A 25,008-nucleotide genomic window follows, 5' to 3' on the forward strand; every position below is an offset into this window, starting at 1 on the left:
GGCTCATTTTGTACACGTGACTAATTTACATTTGCTTACATTTAAACTATGAAATAAACATTTCACGAAATGCAACTCTTTACATATGTTGTAAAATTGAAACCTTTGGAATGGATACTTGCATTATTTATTGTTTAAAGTTGAGCTCAGAGAATATTTAGAGTTAATACGGTTGAATGTACGAGCCAATGAGAATCATATGACGAAATGTTTCAAACTAAATACTGATGCAACAAAACATCAGAACATGACAGGCAGTTTATATGTAAGCAGTTAGTTAGTTTGTTGTGTAGCGTGAAGCAACAAAATGTCTTGAACGTTTTTGTGAATGCCTATTGTAAGTAGTGTTTTGTTTTAAAAGTGAATATTTCAACAGGTGTTTAATTGTTTAAATATTTAAGACAAGTTTGTAGTTTAATATTTTATTAAAAGTTTTACAGTTTTATGTTTACTAAAAGTTTTATTTAATTTTTAATTTTTTGTTTTAAGTCTTTTGATATAGATTTAAATAGCTTCCAGTTTTTAAAGTGTTACCAAAGTAATAAATAATTTTGTATATGCTAGTATTTTTTGTTGTGTTTTATATAAAAGATTCATCACTCAAAACTGTCGTGTCTGATTATAGAAAGTAGTCTCAGTTAGAATTCAGTATTTGCTAGATATTAATTAGTTAAGGTAGGATTTAATTATGATGGGTAGTACTAATAATTTAAGTGTACCACAATTAGTCAACTTTACTACCAAATTGTCAACCTTTGCTAGCTGTTCTACTGATTATTAGATTTAAGTAATTTTTTAAGTTTTTTAAATCCTCATTCTGACTCAGACTTGTTTATACTCACTCTAGCTAGTTTTATTGACTTAAACAGTGGCAACCCTGCTAGTTTGAAAATTTTTGGGAATTTTAGAAAATCTTGGACTGCCTCAGGCTAGTTTAGTTTTTTATAAAAACTCAGGCTAGTTTTCTTTTAGATTTTGAATGAGCTTGAGCTGATCCAGTTTTCAATATTTTGTAATTTTCTAGTGTACTTTGTTCAAGAACTTGATTTCAGATTTTTAATTGTAAATAACACCTAATTTTTTAAACCTTGTGGCTTAGTGTTCTACTTATTATTAGATTAAAGTTCTTTTTATTTTTTTCAGTTTTCAAAAACCTCATTCTGACTAAGGCTAGTTTATTCTAGTAATGTACCGGACTCACTATCCGGGTCCGGCCGGATATTGCCATTTTTGTCTGATATCCGGATCCGGCCGGATTCTAATTTGGAAAAAAAGTCCGGATCCGGTTCCGGCCGGACTCTTATTTGAAAAAAAAGTCCGGATCCGGTTCCGGCCGGATTCTAATTTGAAAAAAAAGTCCGGATCCGGTTCCGGCCGGATTCTAATTTGAAAAAAAAGTCCGGATCCGGGTCCGGCCGGACCCGAAATTGTGGGTCCGGTACATCACTAGTTTTAACCAACTTAGATGTTAAAATAAAATATCAAATGTGTTTTACTTCCAAAACTACAAGCACAAAACATAAAATTATACTGATATATACAAGTTATCTATTTAAAAACAAACGAGGACTTTTACTTAACCCAAAAATAACAAATTTTCATCATTTTTTTACAATTATAAGAAAATAAAGAAAATCTTAAACTGATGTACAGTTGCCGTATAGTTGATCGTGCAAAACACAAAACAAAAAAAGTTGTTGAAATTCTAAATAGACATAACTTAATATAACATGGGAGCATTTATTAACTAAACAAGGATAATGAATAATCAAAATCTTATTACTTACATAAGTTTGGTTTGTTCAAATGAATGTATATTGCTTCAGTTTTGATCAGCCCAAAAATATTGTTGCAGCTTCTTAATATTTTAAATTTCGTTTTTTTTTTCCTGAATTAAAAACCAATACTTTTTAATTCTTTACACGTTTTTTTAATCTATAAGAACTTGAACAGAAAAAAAAAAATACTTAAAGATTTATGTAAATATGACATTAAAGCATATATATCAACAGTTGATTTTTATGGGTTTTTAAGAAAAAACACTAATAAGAAATGGTACAACGACTTTCGTAAAAAATTTAAAAAAAAAGTGACTAGGACTAAAAAATTATTTGATATTAGTACATAGGCTGCTTGTAGTTATAAAATTATTTTGAAAAGTTTTGCAATCATAACTCAAAACAGTTTTATTGATCATAGAGTTATGAAAACTTACTCGATATGAGCAGTTATTTATGAAGCTCGAATAAATCGATCGCCTGAAGTTTTTAACTTATTTTGACTTAAAGTTTAAAATGAAACAAGCTTGAAAGTAAATTAAGAAAAAAGTTTAAAAACATAAAGAATATATTAAAAGTTTTCTGTAGTTCTACTTTTATTATGTTTACACGATACAGGTAAAATATAATTCTAATAACTATTTATATTAATTATATATAAATCTGGCTTTAACATAATAATTTTACAATGAATATAAAAATTTTATTTTGTTTTTATTTCAAATGCTCAAAAATATATTACTAAACTTAAATAGCTGTTTTTAATATACTCTTTACTTTAGAAAATTTGAAAACAAATGGCTTATCGTATTTATTTATAACTAACGTTTTAATTCAGAAAATTAATAAATAAGCAACAAATAAAATATTATATGATCTCCATCAAACACTAATGTATTATGTTTTCTTAAATTTATACAGAAAAAATATTATTTCTTTAAACCGTACAATTTTCTAATAACAGCTGGTTTTTTATTTAGTTTAAATAGAAGTTACACGAAAAGTTAATGTATGTATGTTTGTTAAGTTGTTATTCAATTACTTGAGTCTTTCAATTAAGTAGACAACTAGCTTTTTTGTTATAGTTTAAGGTTTAAATGAGTTAATGAAACAAATTTTTAGTTTTTTAACTAGAAAAATTAACATTTTAAAACAAAATTTTAATCATCTAAAGAATTAAGAACAGTTTAAATGTCTATCAGTTTATTAATATACAAACATTTTCCCTTTACAAATAATAAAAAAGTGTATAAAAACTATGCAAAGGTTTTTCAATAAAAGTTTATTACTTTTTTTGGTGTAATTCGTGATCCGTTTTGATAAATAGTATCTATTAAGAAAAATTTATACCATTAAACGATGCTTTAAAACTTAAAAAAAAACTTAATAGAAAATTTAGTACATTTTATAAAATTAAATAAGTTTAACAATATTTTCACATTTAATGTTAGATACCTTTAAAATATCATGACCTTCGTACGCAAGCAAAATTTAATTAAATGCACAGTAGAACTACTCTTGTGACTATGAATAACGACAAGATTGTTTTTTCGCGGGAAGCGGGTATTACGTCACAATACAACTGTAGTTAATCTATATTCTCGTGTTACACAAAAAGTTTATGTATGTGTATGTGGTAATATAATAACTCGAGTCTTTTAATTAAGTAAATAAAACTAATCTTTTTGTTATAGATCTATAATTTTAAGTTTAAATGAGTTCATAAAACAAATTTTTAGTTATGTTATCTGGAAAAACTTACATTTAAAAAACTTTTTATTGAAAGAGTTAGCAACTGTTTAAATGGCAAATCGGTTTAACAATATACAAACATTTGGACTTTTCAAATGTTAGAAAAGTGTATAAAGAATTTGCTTGTAGTTAACAAAAAAAAAAAGTTTGTTACTTGTTTGGTGTAATTCATGATTCGTTTTATAGATAAAATAAATTTAGGAAATGTATATTATTAAGCATTATTAAGACTCTTATGACTATTAATAGCTACAAAATTGTTTTTTTTTTTGCAGGAAGTAGTTACTATGTCAGAAGTCTATTTTCGCGCGAAGTGGTTACTACGTCATAACTATATTTTTGCAGGAAGTGGTTACTACGTAATAACTATATTTTTGCAGGAAGTGGTTACTACGTAATAATGCAATAACAGTTTTACTAAATCAATATAAAGTAGATACTCACCGTTTGAACAGAAAAACTATACAATCATTTAATTGTAATTTTTTTTAAAACTAAACTACTACGCAATTTTTAAAACGAATTTCAATTTTCTTTGTAACTAATAATAAAAAATAAAAAGATTTAAGGCGTTTAAAAAAAAAACAAATGTTTATACTTTACCTAGCTTATAATTTGTTAAAGTTCTTAAACATTATGCAAATTTTTGTAAATACAAACTGTTGTACTAAAAATCATCAAGCTTGAAAAACGAACAAAAATGATATGAAATTTTATAAAAACTTTAATAATTACAAAAAATTTATAACATTTCAATAACTATTGATTCGTATTGTGACACGAATGATACTAGTTAGTATGATAAAAATGAGTTTTTTTTATTTATTTACTTACATATATTCTATCAAGTTTCATTAAACTTTTATATGATACTATGTTTCTTTAGTGAATAAAAGTATTTATAAATTTTAATAAATACAAGTGTAAAAACTCAAAATTTTTGACCAAAAATCTTGTCATAGAACAAATGAAAAATTCTACTTTAGTGAAAATACATTTTTAAGTCTTCCAAATTTTCTAAGACTATTATCGCAGTATACATATAACGAACTTTTATGAAAATTAAGATAAAGCTAAAGCTAATGTAAAGCTTTAAATCATTTAAACATTTCCAAGGCTTTATGCATTGTGTATTATGGAATTATTTTGCTGAGAAATATACAAGTTAGTTTAAATTTTTAATTAGTTTTTATAAGTATTAAAATTTTCGATTAAAGGTACTTTTATTGTTTATGTTTGATACCACTCATATTTTAAATTAACGAAAAATCCTTAAACCTCAGTTTACATAAGCTCAAAAAAATGTTAGATCAATTTGCATCAACTATTTTTTTTTTACTAAAAAAATAATTTGTTTTAGTTGGAATCAAGTCTATTATAGTGAATAAATAAGTTTATTTTAAAAATCATTATATAAAAAAATCTGGAAACAAAAGTATTAAATTCAATATAGCTTAATTGTTACTGAAAACTAGTTTAAAGTGTTTAATATGACGATTACAACTATAAAGTTTTATTATAGCACCCTGTACCGTTCATTATACAAAACATTAAATTAAACCAGTTTTAACCATGTTTCAGACTATAAATGTTTCTGTTTTAGTTGATAATAGTCCAATAAAACTAGTAAAACTTAAAATAATTAGCGTTTACAATTTACTCAAAGTAGTTGTTTAAGGTTTTTACAAAGATACTGACAGCAAAGGTACAATTGAAATTAAGTAAAAAAAATTGATAGAGAATGACCAGCACTGAGATCTGTGTTTATCTCAGCTTACTTACAGATAAAAATTAAAATGAATTTGTTCAAAATATGATTAGCCAATAGTTGTACTACAGAACTTATACAGACCTTTTTTTAATATGCATGTTTTTAAAGCAATGTTGAAACTTAAACTTAAAGAAACTATTGTATACCTTAAAAGCTTGAAAAATTAAATAATTACAATTTTTAATAAAATTTACTTACTACTTACTACTAATTTTCGGCTTTAAACAATTTGGTTATTTTAAAGTTTTAGTTAAATAATAAGATAGTTTAATCAACTCTTTAAAATTAATTAAAAAATGATTTCGCAAAAACGAAAATTGTTAACTTTTTACTTACAAATGAAGAAATTTATTGTGAAGCTAATTTTATTTTATTTTTAGTTTAATTTTTTAACCTTAAATATAAAAACACTTTATTTAAATTGTAAATTTCTAGATTTAAACAACTTATATCTTAACTCATAACTTTGTTAGTAAAATTAGAAAATTAGATTTTTTCTTTTAATTTTGTGAAATACAATTTTTTTTTCAATTGTATATTGATAAAAAAGCTAAATACATGGTACTATCAAAATCTAAAATAAAGTACTTAGTAAATATTCAAACGTATATAATAAAGTTTTCTGTTGTATAAACAGAATTAATTTTTGTCTTTAAACAAATAATTTGTTTAAACTCTATTAAATTTAAAATAATCAATAAAATGTTTAACTGCTAAATAAATATTTTCACATAATGTTTAACATATTTTGGTAAAGATGCGTGCTGTTGAAAATTCAACATGTTTTTCACATACGTTTTAAATTAGCCTTTAACAAAAGAAAGCAATAATGTCAAAAGAAGTAATTATTTATGACTCAATTTTTTCAACTCATTATAAACAAAGTTGGATTTTTATCAATTTTATTAAACTTTACTATTGTAATCATTAAAAATTTAAAACAGATTGCTAATCTTTGAAAAAGGTTTAAGTAAACCTACAGTAATACGTATTAAAGTGTTTTATTAAAAAAAACGCGGGAAATAGTATTTTAATTTACAGTAATAATTTTTTACAACTTTGTACCGTAAGAACTACTTTGAGCAAGTAAAGAAATAAAGTTGAAATAAGAATGTTATTTACAATGTTTACTTTTCGTAACTGTTTTTGAACATAATTTTAAAGTAAAAAACTAATTCTTTGTTACAAAGTATTTCATTAAAATATGATCAATAAATAGTGTCAGAATAAACGTTTTAGTATATCAATTTATTATAAATGAACTAAATAAAAACTTATAAAATAAAATTTCTTATTAATTTTCAAGTAACTGACTTGAACAAAGTATAAAAGAAAATTGAAAAGCATATATTGTTTAAAAAGAAGCTAAAAAGTTGTGCTGGTTAGAAATAAGCTATAAAATTTATATTTAGTTTTATATTAAACTAAACAAAGTAGATATTAGTTCAAGTTAAAATATTATGAAATAAAAATATATAAACTGAATAACTTTTATATCTTTTGTTTGTTATTTGTTTTTTTTTGATTAATTTTAATAAAAAAGCAGCATCATATATAGCTTATTATTTTACTGCTATATAAAATACATAAACTGTTATAAACACAATTAAATATGCATAATTTGTAAGAAATAAACTATACACAAACAAATAAGTTTGAAATTATAAACAACCAAATGTTGTTTTACTGAATTTTCAAAACTAACAAACTATTAGAAACAAAGAAAATCTACTAGTTTTAAAAAGCGTTTTTTATACTGGAAGCAAAACAATATTTGTTTGTAACAGTTTTTTTTTTTCACAAAAACATACTCAGTTTACAAAAAATAAGAATTTAATTCTTTGTAAAGTTGCTAAACTTGAAACATCCTTGAAATTTATTGTGTGTTCTATATCTCTATGTTTTTAAATTAAATCTAACATTTTTAAAAGGTGTAAGCAGGAAATTAAAATAACATTTAGATACGTAAAGAATAAGAATTTAATTCATTGAAAAATACCGTTGATTTTGGAAAGTACTTGCTTTTTTTTTATGTAAGTCTGAGTGTGAAAGATAAGAGGTTACTTCCTGTAAATAGAGGAACAAAATTTCGATTCTTATTTCATTTAATTAATTATTAATTTTACTTATATCTTAAAATTAATTATTAATTTTAGTTTTTTTATTGTTATGTCGTACTTAATTTCTCATTACTTTAGTTTTGAATTAGTATATTTCTCGTATTTAATAACAGATGTTAGGTAAGGTTACTTATGTCTTAGTTTTCGTAACGTGAAATAAAATTGGTTTAAAAAAATTATAGAAAAAAACTGTCTAAAGTCTTATGAAAAAACATTACAACAGATTCAGATATATTTCGTTTTAACAAAACATTTACAATTCTGATCAAAATTATTTGCTTTTTAAGAAATATAACAAAATCAATTTCATTTTTGATATGTTTAATTAATGAAAAATAATTTTTTCAAGATAAGACTTAAATGTATAAAAATGTTGACAACATCACTATAAGTTATGGCTTATTAATGTATTAAAAAAACAAAAAAATAAATAAAAAATTATTAACTGAACTAAGTAGACTAACTATCTTTAGATATTTAAATTTTACTGTGACTAAGGTAACTATAAACATATATATATACATATATAACTGTTGTTTGAATACGTAGTTTGAACTAATTTTTAATTTAGTTTTCTGAATCTACCATTGTTATACAAAATCTAGTTTACCTTTTTTATTATTCTTGCTATGTTTTTTTTTCTCAAAATTTATATAATGAACTACTAAAACGAATTGGTCTATTTGTTCATGATTCCTATTTACTATATAATTTTTTCAAATGTTTCTGTGGGTGTTCCATCGTTTAAAATATTGTTTATTGTTTGAACTGTATACATTTATTTGCCTATTTATGTTTATAATTTATGTAAGTATTTTTTTTTTAATTTAATTAATTAATTTTATTTTAGTTATTGTTTTATTTATTTATCATAATTTTTAAAAGTTTCAAAGTTTACACATAGTGTACATTTTCAACATTCAGCTGTTTAATGGTTTTTGTTGTTTTCTGTTTACATGTATTTTTTCAAACAAATTCTTTAGTGTTTTTGGTATGTTGTATTGTTCAATTTTGTTAAACTTTATAAACTGTTTAAAACTTGGTGTCCATGTGACTTTTCAAGTTTGTTGTGATATATTTTCAATATGTGCTTTTGTGTTCATTTTTTACTTTCGAACCATTTGTTCTTAGTTATTTGTAAATAATTTTTCAGTTATGTCTAGTTATTGTGAGCTTCATAAACGAAGTTTTTAGAGTTGGTATTTTAAAATCGTAAATTAAGTATACAATATGGTCGTTAAAAGTTAACGAAATTTCTTTTGTGAAATGATTTTCTTGTATAATGAACTGAATGTCATTTAAACTTTTAGAAAAGATGAAAATAAAAAAAAAATCTGCTATGACAATTGCTTTATTTATCTTAATGTATGCAAAACGGTTGTATGAACTTGTTCATAGTTTTCATAACTAAAGTATTTTAATCTTAAAAACAGTTTGTCATAAATCTTGTGTATACGTTTTGTACGTTTAAACTGACTTAACTTTCAATATACTGTTCTTAAATTTACGACTTATACACGATTTTATATGCAGTTTATTTAAAATAGTATAACAAACAATATATAAATTAATGATAATGTATAAATAAATATATATATATAATAATAATAATGTATATTGAAAAAGTGACTAGGTTTAACATTTAAGAACTTAATAATGGTATGAGAAAATAAAAACCTTATTATATTTCTTAACATACTTTCGTAAATTAAATTTTTCGTTATGTTTATTTGTTGAAAGTGTTTTTAAATTTAACTTTAAAAACAAAAATAGTTCATATTTATATGTTTAAAAAAGTTTGATTGGTACTTACAGAACATTTAGTAAAGTTTTTGTAAAACTAAATGTTGTTTACAAAAACTTAGTTGACTTGTACGATTTTAAAGAATTTTCATTTAAAAATGCAAATGTTAGTATTTTTAAACCTGAAAAAGTATTTTGAATGCACTTTTTAATACTTTTATTTGAAAAAAGTTAAACTTTTCCAAACAGTAGATCTTAAAGCTAATGTGTTGTATTTAAGTTTTGTATATTAAAACTGACTGCTAATTAAAATGCTATAACTTATGTTTATAACTTATACATAATATTATATGAAGTTTTGTGAAAAAATAGCTTTAAAATGTAACTAAAGTAGAATAAAACTATCAATAGTGATAAAATACTTTTATGATTAAAAGTAATTATTTAACTTTACATTCACAAAAGGCTGGTTATAACTTATTCGATAAAGAAAAGAAAAATTGTGTTTATAACTTCTTGCTTCTATTTTATAAAGTTTTTAAATTAGTAAAATTTATTTTTAGTTGTTTATACCAGGCACGTGGCTTGGTACGTTTCTGCAAATCTACAGAAACGTATACTTATATGCAAAAAACTTGCTTTTATTTCAGCTTAAAAAGACTCTGTTTTTTTAGCTTTAAGTATTCATTTAAACTTAGTTATGCACTCCTGAGAGATAATTTCGACATGTATGTATTCTCTAGGACTTTTAGTGTCGTAAAAATTAAACGAATTAAATACATCCAAATTATAACATTTAGCGCGTTAAAGCTTTATTTTGTTAAAAAAATGCATTGCGAAATTGATGCTAGTGGAAGCTGTAGCTTCAAAAATCAAAATCATACAATTCAATTTTATGTAAAAAAATTTGCATAACCTGTTGTTACTATTGACTACGTTAAATGTATGATTTTGAATACGATATAAATGTTATTTGTCATGTAAAGAGTTAAATTTTTTATTTTTAATAAATGTTTTCTTGGTTTACACAAGTGGCAACACATAAATAGTCATAGTGGGTGTGGGGCAAAATAAATTGCCTTGTATACAGTTATCACTTTCCATTTCCTCAACGTTCCATTTTTGATGTATTAACATAACTGCATAGTTTCAAATTAAATTCAATAACATTAGAGGTAGTCTAAGTTGCTGTGTTCCCGCTAGGACGTTATCTGCCGTCATTTCGGATGTTTCAATTTTTGTAGATTCGTAACTTTTTTGAGCTAGCTACGTCGCTGGTTTATACTAAGTTATTGGTTATTTCAATATAAATACATTCATCATTCATAATTGTTTTTAAAACAAGTAGATTAATGATATAATCTTCTTCAAAAAAAAAAAAAAATTATTGCAAAATTCTAAGTGTTTATTTTGAACACAAAATTTTTATAACTTATTATCAAAGTAAAGTCTGATTCTAGAAAAAAAAATTAATTATTGTGTCATTAATTTATATTGAATCTAAGCAGTTATAAGATACTTAATTCAATACTATTTGAAGTTTAGAATTAGCGTGCTTTATTATTTACTATTATGATTTTTTTCCAACTTAATCATTTTAGAAGTTTTTTGATGCAAAAAATAAAATTAAGACAAACTGCATCGATTCAAAACTGGGTTGTTATGAAAATTTGTATATTAATTTTAAAACCATTGTCAATTTATTTACTTGCTTATGATTCGTTTAGATTTTACTAGTTTTTAACAAAGTTGGACTCATTTATTTAAATGATATTTAATATATACATTTGATTAACAAACAGTTATTTTTCTGCTACTAATTTTATTTATTAACCAAAATTAACACAAAATGTTATATTGACTTTTATTTAAAACATAAATTATTCGAAATATACAGAAAATTTAGAGACCAGAAAAAAAAGAATGTAAAAACGCTTAAGTTTTAAATTGTCTAAAACTTAATTTGTTTGCAATTTTTGTTTTGTTACGTTGCCATAAAATACAAAAGCTATCAACTTAAAAAATACAACTGTAAGTTTAAATTATTAACCGAGTGAATATACTTTTATTTCGATTTAAAATTATGTCACAAAATGTAATTAAGGTCACAAAATATTGTAAACTTGTCTGTACTAAGCAATAAAAATTTTATAAAGAATTTTATTTTAATTATTAATCTAAAACAGCTAGAGAAGTCAAATGAAAAAATTCAAAGCCTACATTCTATCGACAAAAAATTATGATATTGTTTTTAAATACTTGAGAGGTTTTTGAGCAACTTTAAATATTCTCATCAAATGTTTTAGAATCTTCAAATATTATAAAGTTGCAATTTGTTTTAAAATATTTCACAACTTTTTATTGTAATCAGTTAAATTCTCACATATTAGAAATACGATCCCCGAATTTAAATACTCTGATTACTAAGTTGTAAAACAAATAAAAAAACAGAAAATTCTATTTCAGTAATACTTTTGAGCTTTAATAATTCTGCCAACTTTGATCTCTTTAGAACGTTCTTGTTTTAACACAAGTGTTTTGCACTTTTTCTTGAATTCCATTTTTGTCTGCTACCAGCTTTAAACCACACAGTTCTAAATTCACATTATAATTGCAGATTAATTGAAGCAATTGCTTTATAAGCAGAATATAAAGGAAAAAAAAAGCGAACGAGAATAAATGAAAAAGGCATATCTCGGTTTCATAGCATTTGATGCAAATGTTTAAAGTTTTAGAATCTTATTCAAAGAAGATTTGAAAATACATTTTGATTGGTTTAAAACTTAATAAAAATTTTGTTCCTGACTTGAGTTTCCGAGAGATAAGAGTTATTAAACAACAAATAAGTTTCAAACTTTGTATAACAGCTTATAAACAGTTTATAACATTAGGCGAAAAAGTACCTGATAAAAACACTAAAGTTACTTAACAACACTAAAAAAATTACAATTCTTTTAACAAATTGTTTTAACTAGTTTGTTTGTAAACTTGAACTTTAAAAGTACTTCAAATAAAAAATTTAACTAATAAACATTTACTATGGATTCTTTGATACTTTTCCAAAATAAAAATAAAACGTATAAAACTTTAGAGACAGAGTTTTTTTTTACAATTCTTCAACAAATAGTTTTAATAGTTTTCATTATATTGTAGGTTTAAACTTTAAAAACAAAATTTTTCAATCATTTCCGAACCTTATAGTTAAATAAACTTTTTTATATGCTTCACTCAAAACGTGTCACTATACTTCAAAATAAAATTTTTACGTCTAATCAGTATATTCAAATTTGCTTATTAATGCGTGCGTCAAAATTAAAAAAAAAAAAAAAACTATTAACTAAAATATTAAAAAATAAAATAAGATGAAATTTTACGTAACTAAAAAAATAATACTAGAAGTTAATTTTATTCAAAAGTTTTACTGCAACATTTTTATAATTTTGCTAATAAAAGTAAACTGATTACCTATAAGGTTTTTTATCTTATGTATTTAAACGTTTTTATAATCTTAAACTAATTTAAAAGTTTTTTAAATTTTAACATAATTTAATAGCTGGTTTCTAACGTAATATAAAGAAAATGTAAGATAAAAAAATATTTTTGTACTACTTACATACTAGCAGATTGTAGTACTTAAAACAAAAAATCTAAAAAATAGTTTTGTTTTTATACAAAGTAATGATTTTTCTTATTACTACAAATAAAGAAGGTAAAAAAAATTGATAAGATTATAAGCTATATAATTATATATTAATAAGTTCATAGTATAAATATTACATAGATATATACAATGTACATAAATCAAAATTTTAGTATTTATGATTTTAGTTAACGAAGATTCAAGAATATGATTGAAACAAAAATGAAACATAAATGAAATAGAAATCATTTAAAAAAGAGTCCTTCAAGAAATTATTTGTAATTTTTTAAAATAACTTACACAACGTTTATATTAAAACTATCACTTTTTTTAAGTGTCTAGTATTAATGAACCGTAATTGTTTCGTCGAATGCATATACAGGTTTTTGAACGATTATACTTATTGAAAAATAAGAATTATATTGTCATTTATTGTTTTAACTTAAAAAATGATGAAGTCTAATGAGTAAAGTTTTTTTTCTCAAAAAAAAAAATGAAAACACAAATTTTAAGAGAGTTTTAATATACCAATATTGTTTCTAATATTAAACTAAAATAAATTTCTGTTTCAAATTTTTATTTAAAGTTAGTACCAAAAGAAGTTATAAATTAAATTAAATTTTACAAAGCATACTATTGTTTAGACAGCATAACGATGTTAGGTTTTACAAAACAAGTTTTTAAAACTATTAAAATTCATGTTGTGCAGTATAAAATTCGTTTAATATTTAAAAAAATTCGCTAGTATAACTGTGCAGAAAATTTTTTTAAGTTTGCAAACATAACTACTATTTTGAAAACAGATTTATAACAGAAAAGCAAATTTTTTGATACTTTTCCAAATCAAAAATGCCCTTAACACATAAATTATAAGTTTTTTATAAAAAAGTAATTAAAAAAATCTTTATTATGCAACACTGATTATCACGAATTACAAAATTTACTGTTTAGCTGATATACATATTTACAAACTTTCTGTAACAGATAAATCGTATTAAACAAAATATTAAACAAACCATAAAATCCACGCACTACCTAAATCCCTTTTTGTTCAAAAATGTAACATTTTATATAATAAGAAATTTCAATCTATAGATCAACTTCGGCAGCTGTAAGACATTCAGAAAAAAAAACATTTTTATTTTTGTTTTGAAAAATTATAAGCCAATATTCGATTTAAAGCTTTGTAAAAACAAGAAAATCTATTAACTAAATTGTACCATCTACTAAATTCACCAAAAAAAAATTTCAGAAGTTTAGTCATTTTGAATATAACTACTATTACTCTTATTATTAATAGTTTAACTTTTAAATTAACTAAGGTATTTTACTATCCAAAAATAATAAAAATACAAATTTTTTAAATATTTACAATATAGAAGGTGTTTTATTTTCCTTCAACTGCTTTTACAAAAAGTATATTTGAAAATTGTACAAAAACAAAAAGTTCTAGAGTTATGTTTTATCTTATGTATAATAATAAGTCCATTAAATTATTTTTGACAAGAATTGAAAACTTTTGATCATCAAAGTTTTAAATTATTTATTATATTTCAATTACAACTGTGGAGTTTTTATAAAATAAATATTCTTAAAGTGAGATTTAAATACTTATGAAAAACTAAAAATTAGCTTTAAAAAACATTATCTTAGATTTAGAAAGAGTAAATAACATTTTAAATGTTTATAATAAAAAACATACTACCAAAATTATTGAAAGATAAAAAGAGTCAAATTAGATTCAAATTTTATAGTCAATTGTATTTTGTTTAAATACCAAATGTCTTATTTTTAGTTTGAGTAATTTGTAGTGTTCCACATTAACAGTAAAAATAATTTTATTAGCTTTTATTGTTTCCGTCTCAAGTGAAAAATTTCCCATTTGAGTATTTAACATATTTGTTTTGTCTACAAGATAACCTTGCAAGTGACTGCAATATTTTTTCACAACAAAGGAAAAATAAAAGGCGTAATTTCATAATAGATTGCTGAACCTATATGAACAAAAAAAAACGAAAAATTTTATTAAAAAATAAGTAGCAAATTGTAAATTTTGAACTATACACTACCTTTGCAATTTAAATGTTGCCGTATGGGTTTAATTCGAACTTTTTAAACTAAAGATTTTACAGAGATTAGTTTCGAGTTAAAAGAAAAATTATACTGGTCCTGGACAGTCCTGGACAGTCCTTAAAAAGACGTTAAAAGGTATCCGTGGTTTGCGACTCGATAACTGAAAGGTTCTTCGTGCACCAGGTGTTAGGATAAAATACTTTTAGCGCTTTTTTGTGGCTCAATAAACTAAAAATAGACAAAACTTAATGATTTTGTTAAGAAGAAATTATTATAAATTCTAAAATTTTTGAACTATGCTCAGTAATCAATTTCAAAATAGAATAAATTCTAAACTCTATTTAGTTTATTGTAGCCAATTTTAATTCTCTTTGAAATTTTTTTTCTTATAAATGTTTATAATATTTTAGAACTACATTTAAAATTATACTCTTTTAATTTTTTATTAGTTTTGTATTTTTGTGTATTTAATTTAATATTTAAGTTATTCATAACCATTCTATACTTTTAATTTAGCCTTATTTAAATTTCAGGATTTTTAAAGATTAAAGTTAGTTTGAATAACAAATTTTTTTACCTGTATATAACAAATAAATTTTGTTATAATTTTTTTTCTAAGATAAAGTTTGTATACCTGTTTTACAACCAAGGCTGTTAAAAGATATTTTTTAAATTAAAGTAGTTTAGAGATAAAGAATTTATTATATTGTTCTTTGTTTAAGCAATTTTTTACATATATAATCTTGATTTGTGTTGTAAATTGTTGTGTTACAATAAAAGTTAATCGCTTAAAAAACTTAACTGATTCCAATTATCTATTTCTATAATGTTATTTAAAAAACAAAAATAACGAGTAACTATAACGAAGTAATAATACATAAAAACAAAACCAGTTTAAAATTTTTTCATTTAATCTTTTTTTTATTATAAATAGATTATATTATTCTAATCAAACATTAAAAACAACTTAAGTTAGATTACTTTTTCTAAAATTCTATAAAGTGCACAAAAAACAGTCAAAATAAAGTAATTAAGTATAGAAATAGAAAACTTATACACTTTGAAGTAGAATACTTGGAAAACATTTTTCTTAATATGTGCTTCAAAAACAGAATACTAAGATAAGATTATAAGAAATATACTTAATAAGCTTGATATTTTGAAACTGTATTAAACTAATTTATATTTAACCGTCTACTTTAGCGTACAAAACTAAACTTAATTAATTTTAAATTATTATTAAAATTTTAAAATTTATTTTATGTAATTTGTAACATATGTTTTGAGTTTTCAAACAAAATATACATACAACTAAATAACACATAAAATATTTAGTTATATAATGTTTTCGATGCTTAAAAATGTTTATTTATGAATTTAAAAAAAAAATAATTTTCATTGTTTTAAAGTTTAAAATATGTTGTTTTTGTAGACATATGTACTTAAGAATTTTAGTAATAAGTCTAAAATTAACATAAGAATATAATTTTTATTCGAAAATGTCCTGAAACTACTTTAGTAAAAGTTTAAGTTAAGTTCGTATCAATATATTTACTTTGTCGATATTTACTTTATTGAACAACATGCTATAACTTACATAAATTTAGAAATTATAAAAAACTTTTATGAGTATTATTTTTCTAGAAAGAACCATTTAGACTGTACTTTGCGGTAAATAAATTTAAATTAACTATAAAAATTGTGTTTTAATCTTTTTGCCAACTATTTGTGAATGTGCATTCTTATACTTTGTTAAAATATAAATGTAAACAAGATAAAATCTTTAAGTTGTTTACAAATAAAAATATTTGCAACTTTTTTTTGGAATTTACTATAAGATTTGACTTTTTTCTTTAATTTTACAGTTAATATCAACGAAAACGTTACATTTATTTTAGTGTATCCCCACAAACTATCAGTTCGATAGTAATATCAAACAAAACCTTGCATAGCTTAGATGTCACAGACAAAATTGTATAATTCAAATGTCACGGATAAAGTTTATAATTCAAATGTCGCGGACAAAGTTGTATAATTCAAATATCACAGACAATTATATATAATTTTTTGTTTTGTGAAGTGTATACAATTCACATTTACCCAACAAAAATTAATAACAAGGACTATATTTTTCATCAATGATGTATTTTGTAAGAATTTCACCACAAATGTACAAAAAAATGTCTTGAAAAAAACCTATTACCAGCATTAATAATTGCTTAAACAACTAAAAACAAGGCTTTTAAACAAAAAAACATTAATCCAATACTATGATGTGCTTTAAGCTAGTATTATTTAGGAAAACATTTTTATAGCAAAATGTATTATTATTTTGATTAAAACAAAGATAAAAAATTTTTACATCAAAAGTTTTTTTTTTAATTTTATAGAACTTCTGTATTATAGGTTTTCACTGTTTCTTAAATACTTTTTTACTCATAAAGTTTTAAGAAATTCATCGGGAGTGCATTCGTAATAATCGAAAAAATAACAATGCTCTACCAATCTAGTAGACTATAGATGTACGCTTAAACAAATTTAAAACCATATTGACATACCGTAAAAAGAATACATAGTATTACCAATAGTACTTTACAAAAAATTTAGTTTTACTAAATCTTTATTAAAACGGGAAAGTGAAAAAAAAACATTATAATTCAGATAAATATTTTCAAATTTAAACTTAAACTTGAAAAATAAATTGTTTAACATAAAACCTCATTAATACAACTTTAAAAATTTACTACAAAAGAAATAAAAACTTAAACAAAGTTTTTTTTTTTTAAGCTGTATACAAAACACAAATAGGAACTAGTTTAAATTATTTTGTTTAAGATAAAATTGAAAATAAAGAAATATACATGTAAACCTTTGTTAAAATAATAAAACATACTATATAATTGTTTGATACTTTATTTAATTAGAATATTTTACGAGAATTTTTTTTTAAATGTCTTACTTAGTCTCTTGTAATATTTGAAGAAAATATATGTTATGACTACGTGGTATAAATTTAAAGTTTTCAAAATCAGCTGTTAGGAGCATAATAATTTAAGTAATTTTACTTTAAATTATGTATTAGACTTAAAATTTTTTTTTATGTTGTTTGAAATAACAAAATTTCAAAAAAATGTTTGTTTATGGTCGGTTAAAAATAAAATTACTATTTATATTGTATGAACAAATACTGCAGGCAACAAACTTTTAAAAAATCCCTAGAAATAAGTTTCAATTTAAATTGACATAAAAGTTGTTGTAGATAACAAAAAAAAACTTCTTATTTATTCAATCGATATAATTTTGTTGTATTTATGTAAAATTATAATTGAAACTATTCAAGCTAAAATGAGGTGATTAAAAACAGTCTGTTTCGTTATTATGTAAAGAAAAACAAACAGTATTAAAAACTACAGTTCTGTATCCTGTAGAACTTACGTAAATATTTTCACAATAAATTATAACTTGTGACATTATAGAAAGTGCATCTGTTTTACTTTTATTTATTATTGTAATATTACTTCCTGTGAGTGTAAACAGTTGTATAATTTGTTTATTCTCATTTCTAACATGCGTATTAAACTTTCACTAATGTTATTGAATCATATATACTTTTAATGGGTGGGTGTCACATTTGCACGAGCGTCACTTTTGCACGAGTGGAAACTTTTGCACTTTTGTTATTGAATCATATATCACAGGCTTGTTTATAGCTTTTGTATACAATATTTTACAGAACATATTTTTTTTTCGAGTGACTGTTAGTTATTGATTAAAAAACATTTTAAATTTCCCTTTTATTAATATTTTGCACTAACTAAATACTTCCGTGCATATTGTAAAGGTATTGTGCTTAATCATGGTGTATACTATAAACCACAAACAGATGAGTATAATTAGGTTAATTAAATGAAACATATATGTTTATAATGTCATGATAACTTATGTTCCGAACAAAGTAATTTCTATTTTTTTCTTGTTCTTTGTTAATGTGATATGTTATGAAACATATTACTAGATGTATATGATTATGAAACTTACGTTTTTTATTATTTTAACTTATATATTATAGCTATTGAAGCACACTATGGTCTTTATCTTTTTTTTGACACTTAAAAACTATTTTAAACTCTTAAGGTTTGTTTGAACCCACAAAAGTATTTTAAATAAACAAAAATTTATAACCTTTGTAAAAAAAAAAGATTAAAACACATAATTAGATTAAGTAAAATATGGTCTACAAAAGTTATAAACTAACCTGTTTTATGTAACATACATATGACTCAGTAACATTAATGATAGTTTAATACGTGTGTACGAAATGAGAATATACAAATAACACAACTGTTTACACTCACAGGAAATTATATTACAAGAATAAGTTGAAATAAGACTAATTACAGTGCAGTTTCTATATAGTCACAAGTTGTAATTTATTGTGAACAATATTTACGTATGATCTACACTCTACAAGATACGGAACTATGTTATTTAAAACATACATTTACTTATATAACAACTTAAACGATTGTTTTTCAATCACTTCTTTTTAGGTTAGAGTACTTTTTATTAACATAACTTCTAGTATAAAACCGCATAAAGATAACAAACTTCTATCTAATAAATAAAAAGCTAATAAAATTTGTTTTTATTTTTAACTCTACAACAACTATACCAACTTGTATATTTAATGCTATTTATTTTTGCTAAGTTTTTTTTCCTACAGATTAAGTTGTTTACTTTTATTTGCAACCGACCACAAGTAACAGTTTTTATAGTTTTAAACAACATAAACGTATTGTTTATAATTTAATATAAACCTTCAAATATATTAAAGTAATCTTACCTAAACTATTATGTTATGCAGCCAATAATTTTGACCAAAAGCTGTACCATCATGTTATAAAGACTTATTTTCTTCAAACATTACAGTTTTGTAGTTTTATCAGGGATATAAAATTTTTTTTTTCTGCTTAAAATTTATAATTAAAATTATTAAATTTTTTAAAATAGTTTTATAAAGAGTAAATAAAAATCAAACTGACAGTGGCATAGCAAATATTAACTAACATAAACTAAATTTTTTTTTGAAAGTTTTTACTTTTAAAATAGTAAATTTTTTAATAATAAATCTCTTACTTGAATTTTGTTTAAGATTTCAGCTCAATTTAAAAAAATATTCCTCTATTCGTTTTTAAGTAACTACTAGATTTTTATTCACAAACATTAGTAACAGTATTGTTTTTTGAACATGTCTGTAAAAATTCAAAAAACATATATCTGTTTTAAAACCTTTTTCTCTACTATACTAGATTAGAAAAACTTTTTTTTTCTGCTGTGAAAAATACACTACCTATAATCTTTTTAAGACTTTATGAAAAAAAAAAGCTACTTAATAGCATATAATAAGTAGTGTAAATATACACAATAAGCTTTATCAAAATTCTAAAAAACAAAAAATTAAAACTTAATAATTGTTACAATGATAAAACATTGTGCTTCAAAAGACTAATTTAAAACAATAAAATCTTTTAGTACATCACTGAATTGTACAGTATACTGAATTGAGTATACTGTAATTTTGTTTTGTTTCAACATATTTTTTATGCTTTTATGTTTATAATAGTTACAAAACACCCAATTAAGAAAACATAAAGTTGTTAAGATCAACTTCTGTTGGGTAAAATTGAATTGTATAAATGTTACAAAACCGAACAAAAGATTAAACAACATTGTCTATGACATTTGAATTTTGCAATTTTGTCTTAGAAGTTCAGTTATAAAACTTTGTACATGACATTTAAGCATTATCGATCTGATAACTTACGGGGATAAACAGCCCGGAAAAAAAATAAAAACTTTTGTTGATGATGAAATCAAACGACAACGTTTTAAAGTAAATACCGAAAGCAAATTGCAAAAATATAATTGTAAAAAACCAAAAGATAACAATCAAAAGCTTTTACTTTGTATAAATTTGTTTATGTAATATGCACTTTTTAGTAATTTTTTTTTGTAAATGTTTTTTACAAAAAATTAGGAAAAAAATTGTTAGATTATTCTAAATTAATTTTCAATTTATTTTCTGCACCATACTGTACGAATCGCTGAAAAGTTCTTTCCAGTAAAATGGTACTTGAAAAGTTTGTTAAAAATTCCAAATGTATGTAAGTTATAAATTCTTTGTTCAATAAAGTGTCAAATAAAATATTTAGTATACTGTTTATTAAACAAGGGACAAATACAAACTAGTGGTTTACATACAGCAAAGTATTTAGGTAAAATCTTAATGACCGATGATACTTTCTCTAACTTCTTTAAGCAATAACTGTAATCACTTACTAAACAATTTACTATACATTACAGTAGTTTTAGTATAATTTATCAATTGTAAAATTATATACAAAACTAATTTATTATAACTCTATATTTAAAAAAAACTGTAAGTTTTTCTATTTTACTTTACTAATACGCTTTTAACTACTTGAAACAGAGAATCACTTAACTAATCACTAACAATTAACTTTTTTAAGTGATTAGTCTAGAAAATGTTATCTTAACTGTGTTATCTATAGGTTCTAAAAAAATCCCTAAACACTGTTTATTTTAAAAAACTCAGCATTTTCTCTACGCAGAGTTTTGTCCGAAATGCCTTGACTGATTTCAAAATACAGTTTTAAGAAATTACTTATAATAATGGTTTTCCACAAATTTATCTGATATTAGTTTTAATAATTTCAGTTAAAAGTATATTTTCCGTTCATCTGTGAATCATTAACTAAAACAGTGAATCATTTAAAATTACAGCACTTCGTCTTTCTGATAATTAAAAATTTTTAACATCATTTCAACACATAATAGCAAGTTTAAAGAAAACATCTTAAAAATAAAGAACTTTGTGTTCAGGCTTAACAGTAATGAAAAATAAAATTAACTAGTTTTGATCCATTATTTAATTTAATAATATATTTTTAATCACACACTTTATAATAGTTTTTTTCAGTTGAGGGTTTCCTTTCGCTAACTTGGTTTCAATAAAGTTAGCTAGAAAAAATTCTCAGAAATTAATTCATTCTTCACAAGTATTCAAAACATATAATACTTCAGCTTGAGATACTTATAAAAGAATAAATGAAAAAAAAAGTTTTATTGAAATATTTGTTTATGTTAATCATATTGAGCTCATAATCTTTCTACGCGAACTTAATTCACGTAAAGTAAAAACTCGATAAGTATTTTGTAACTTGTGCTTACAAAGCTATCAACAATATAGATTCTACTACTTCTTATTTACTACTTCTTAAAAGTATTTTTTTTTAATTTCGAGTTTTGTTTAACAATTAATTAAACAGTACAAGGTTTTTAATAAGACTAAAAATAAAGAAACTACAACTATATTCATAAAAAAAGACTAATCACAAAGCCGTATAAAACTGCTTTTAAACTCATCTTTTAATGCTTTTTTAGAATAAAAAACTTAACTTTTAAAAGCCTATTTAAAAGGTTTCAAATCTACTCGTTTGAAATTGTAAAAAACAGTGTATAAAAAAGTAAAATATAAAATAGTTTATGAAACTAAAATAACATTATATCAAGTAAATAAATGTAGTTAATTAATTGTTTAAAATAATCTAGACTAAAGGTGATGTTTATTGTTTTGTTTTGCTTATAGATAATATCTAACGTATGAATCTCATTATTTTTTTTGTTTTTATAAAGTTTTAGAAGGTAATTAAACTCAACATTATAATCATAAACTAAAATCCATTATTGCTAAATTTTCTAGCACAAATTGCTTACTTACTTGTGTTACTACTGTACTAGTAATTTAAATTTTAAGTTATGTTTTAAGCTTACGCCATAATACTTTTGTTTTACTTTTATGTAAACTAAGTTTTGTTTTTTTCTTACATTCATTAACCACAAATCACTTATTGATTTATTGAAATACTTTTGCTTGAGAAGTTTTAATAAAACTCATACCAAAATTTTTTGTATTCTCGTTTCAAGACAGATAGATATATTTTAATTGTTGTTTTGAAAATTAAGCACTAGACTAAAAAATAAAAACAGCTGAAATTATGCAATAAAAGCTAATCTAAAACCCGTAATGAATTATGCATTATAAATTTATTTTGTAAGAAGAATGTTGTAACTGTGTGTAACAACTGATTAATAAAAACATTTAATATAAGTTCAAAGAAGCCATAAAAGCAAAAGTCCTTTAAAATTTTTTTTTAATAGTTTTAATTTACGTTGATTTGCGTATTTTTGAAATTTCGCCAAACTATCAAACATAAGTAGAACATTTCCATGAACATGTTTTGTTTCTTAATTGTTATGTAAGATTGATTTTCAATAAAATATTTAAATATATAAAATGTAATGTTGTTATTGGGTATATGCTTAACTAAATTTATCTTTCCTTGAATTGTTTAATAGACATAAACAGAGGCGTGCTTTGACTGGTTTCCTGTGAACCCCCGGAAAAAAAATAAAAGAAAAAAGAAAAAAAAATGTTAGAATATCTCTAAAAACGCTGTTTATTGACTTTGTTTTCGTTTTTTAATGAACTTTGAATAATGAATGCTGAATTTATAACATTGAAAGATTAAAAAGTTTCCTTAACAAAAATGCTCGTTTTTGCCCAGCTGAAATAGATTTTAAATAAAGTTTTAATTGTGATGTCATCATAGGTAAAAGTTTTAAAGTAGCATATTTTTTCTAGGAATCTTTTTACTAAGATGCTCTTAGTTTTCATTATAAATTGTTACTTAGTGTAAATAACGTTTTAATAAGTATTGTTTTTAACTAGAAAGTAAAATTTTACTTAAAAAATGTCTAATATAATCACTAAAATTTTATTTTACTTAGTTTATTGTATATAATAATGTTGTGTGAAGCTTTTTGTGTTATGTTGTTATATAATAATGTTGTGTTTGTACTTAAGCATTTATATCATTTGTTTATGTGTAAACCAACTAGGTTTAAACATTGAAAAGTTAAATTTAGAAAGTTTTCAAAATCATAATAATGGTTTTCCACAAATTTATCTGATATAAGTTTTAATAACTTCAGTTAAAAATATATTTTCCACTCATCTGTGAATCATTAACTAAAACAGTGAATCACTTAAAATTACAGCACTTAGCCTTTCTGGCAATTTAACATTTAATTTATTTTAATTAAATTAATTAATTATTTAATCTTAATTTAACATCATTTCAACATATAATAGCAAGTTTTAAAGAAAACATCTTAAAAATTAACAATTCTTTGTTGAGGCGTAACAACAAAGAAAAATAAAATAAGTTAATTTGGATCCATTATTTAATTAAATAATATATTTTAAATCACACACTTTAAAATAGTTTCTTAACAGTTTAGGTTTCCTTTCGCTAACTTAGTTTCAATAAAGTTAGCTAGAAAAAACTCTCAGAAATTAATTTAGTCATTACAACATAATACAAAAACATATAATGTTTCAGCTTTAGATGCATATAATGGAACAAATAAAAAGAAGTTGTATTAAACTAGTTGTTTATTTTAATCAAATTGAGCTCATAATCTTTCTACGCGAACTTTAATTCACGTAAAGTAAAAACTCGATAAGTATTTTGTAACTTGTGCTTACAAAGCTATCAATAATATAAGTGCTAATACTCAAGTGAATTACTATTTCTTAAAGTGACTATTTTTAATTCCGAGTTTTGCTTAACAATGTATTAAACATTATATGGTTACAGCTGTGACTACAATCTAAATATGAAGCGTATTAATACTACAACTATAATTGTAAAAATAAGATAATTTTACAAAACTATCAATAACTATTATTAAACTCAATTTTAAATGCTTTTTTACAATAAAAAACTTAATGTTTTAGATTCTATTTGAAAAGTAAACTATTTGATTGACATAGATCTAGAACTGTGTTCAAAAATATAAAATATAAAATAGTTTATTAAACTAAAATAATAATATACTAAATAAATAAATAAAGTTAATTAATTTTTTTAATATAATACAGACTAAAAGTGATGTTTATTGTCTTTTTTTTTGAATAATATCTAACGTACTAGTCTCATTAATTTCTTTGGTTCTATAAAGTTTTAGTAAATAATTAAACTCAAC

Source organism: Thalia democratica, chromosome 7 (genome assembly GCF_965202585.1).
Source record: "Thalia democratica chromosome 7, ktThaDemo2.hap1.1, whole genome shotgun sequence".
Lineage (NCBI taxonomy): Eukaryota > Metazoa > Chordata > Thaliacea > Salpida > Salpidae > Thalia > Thalia democratica.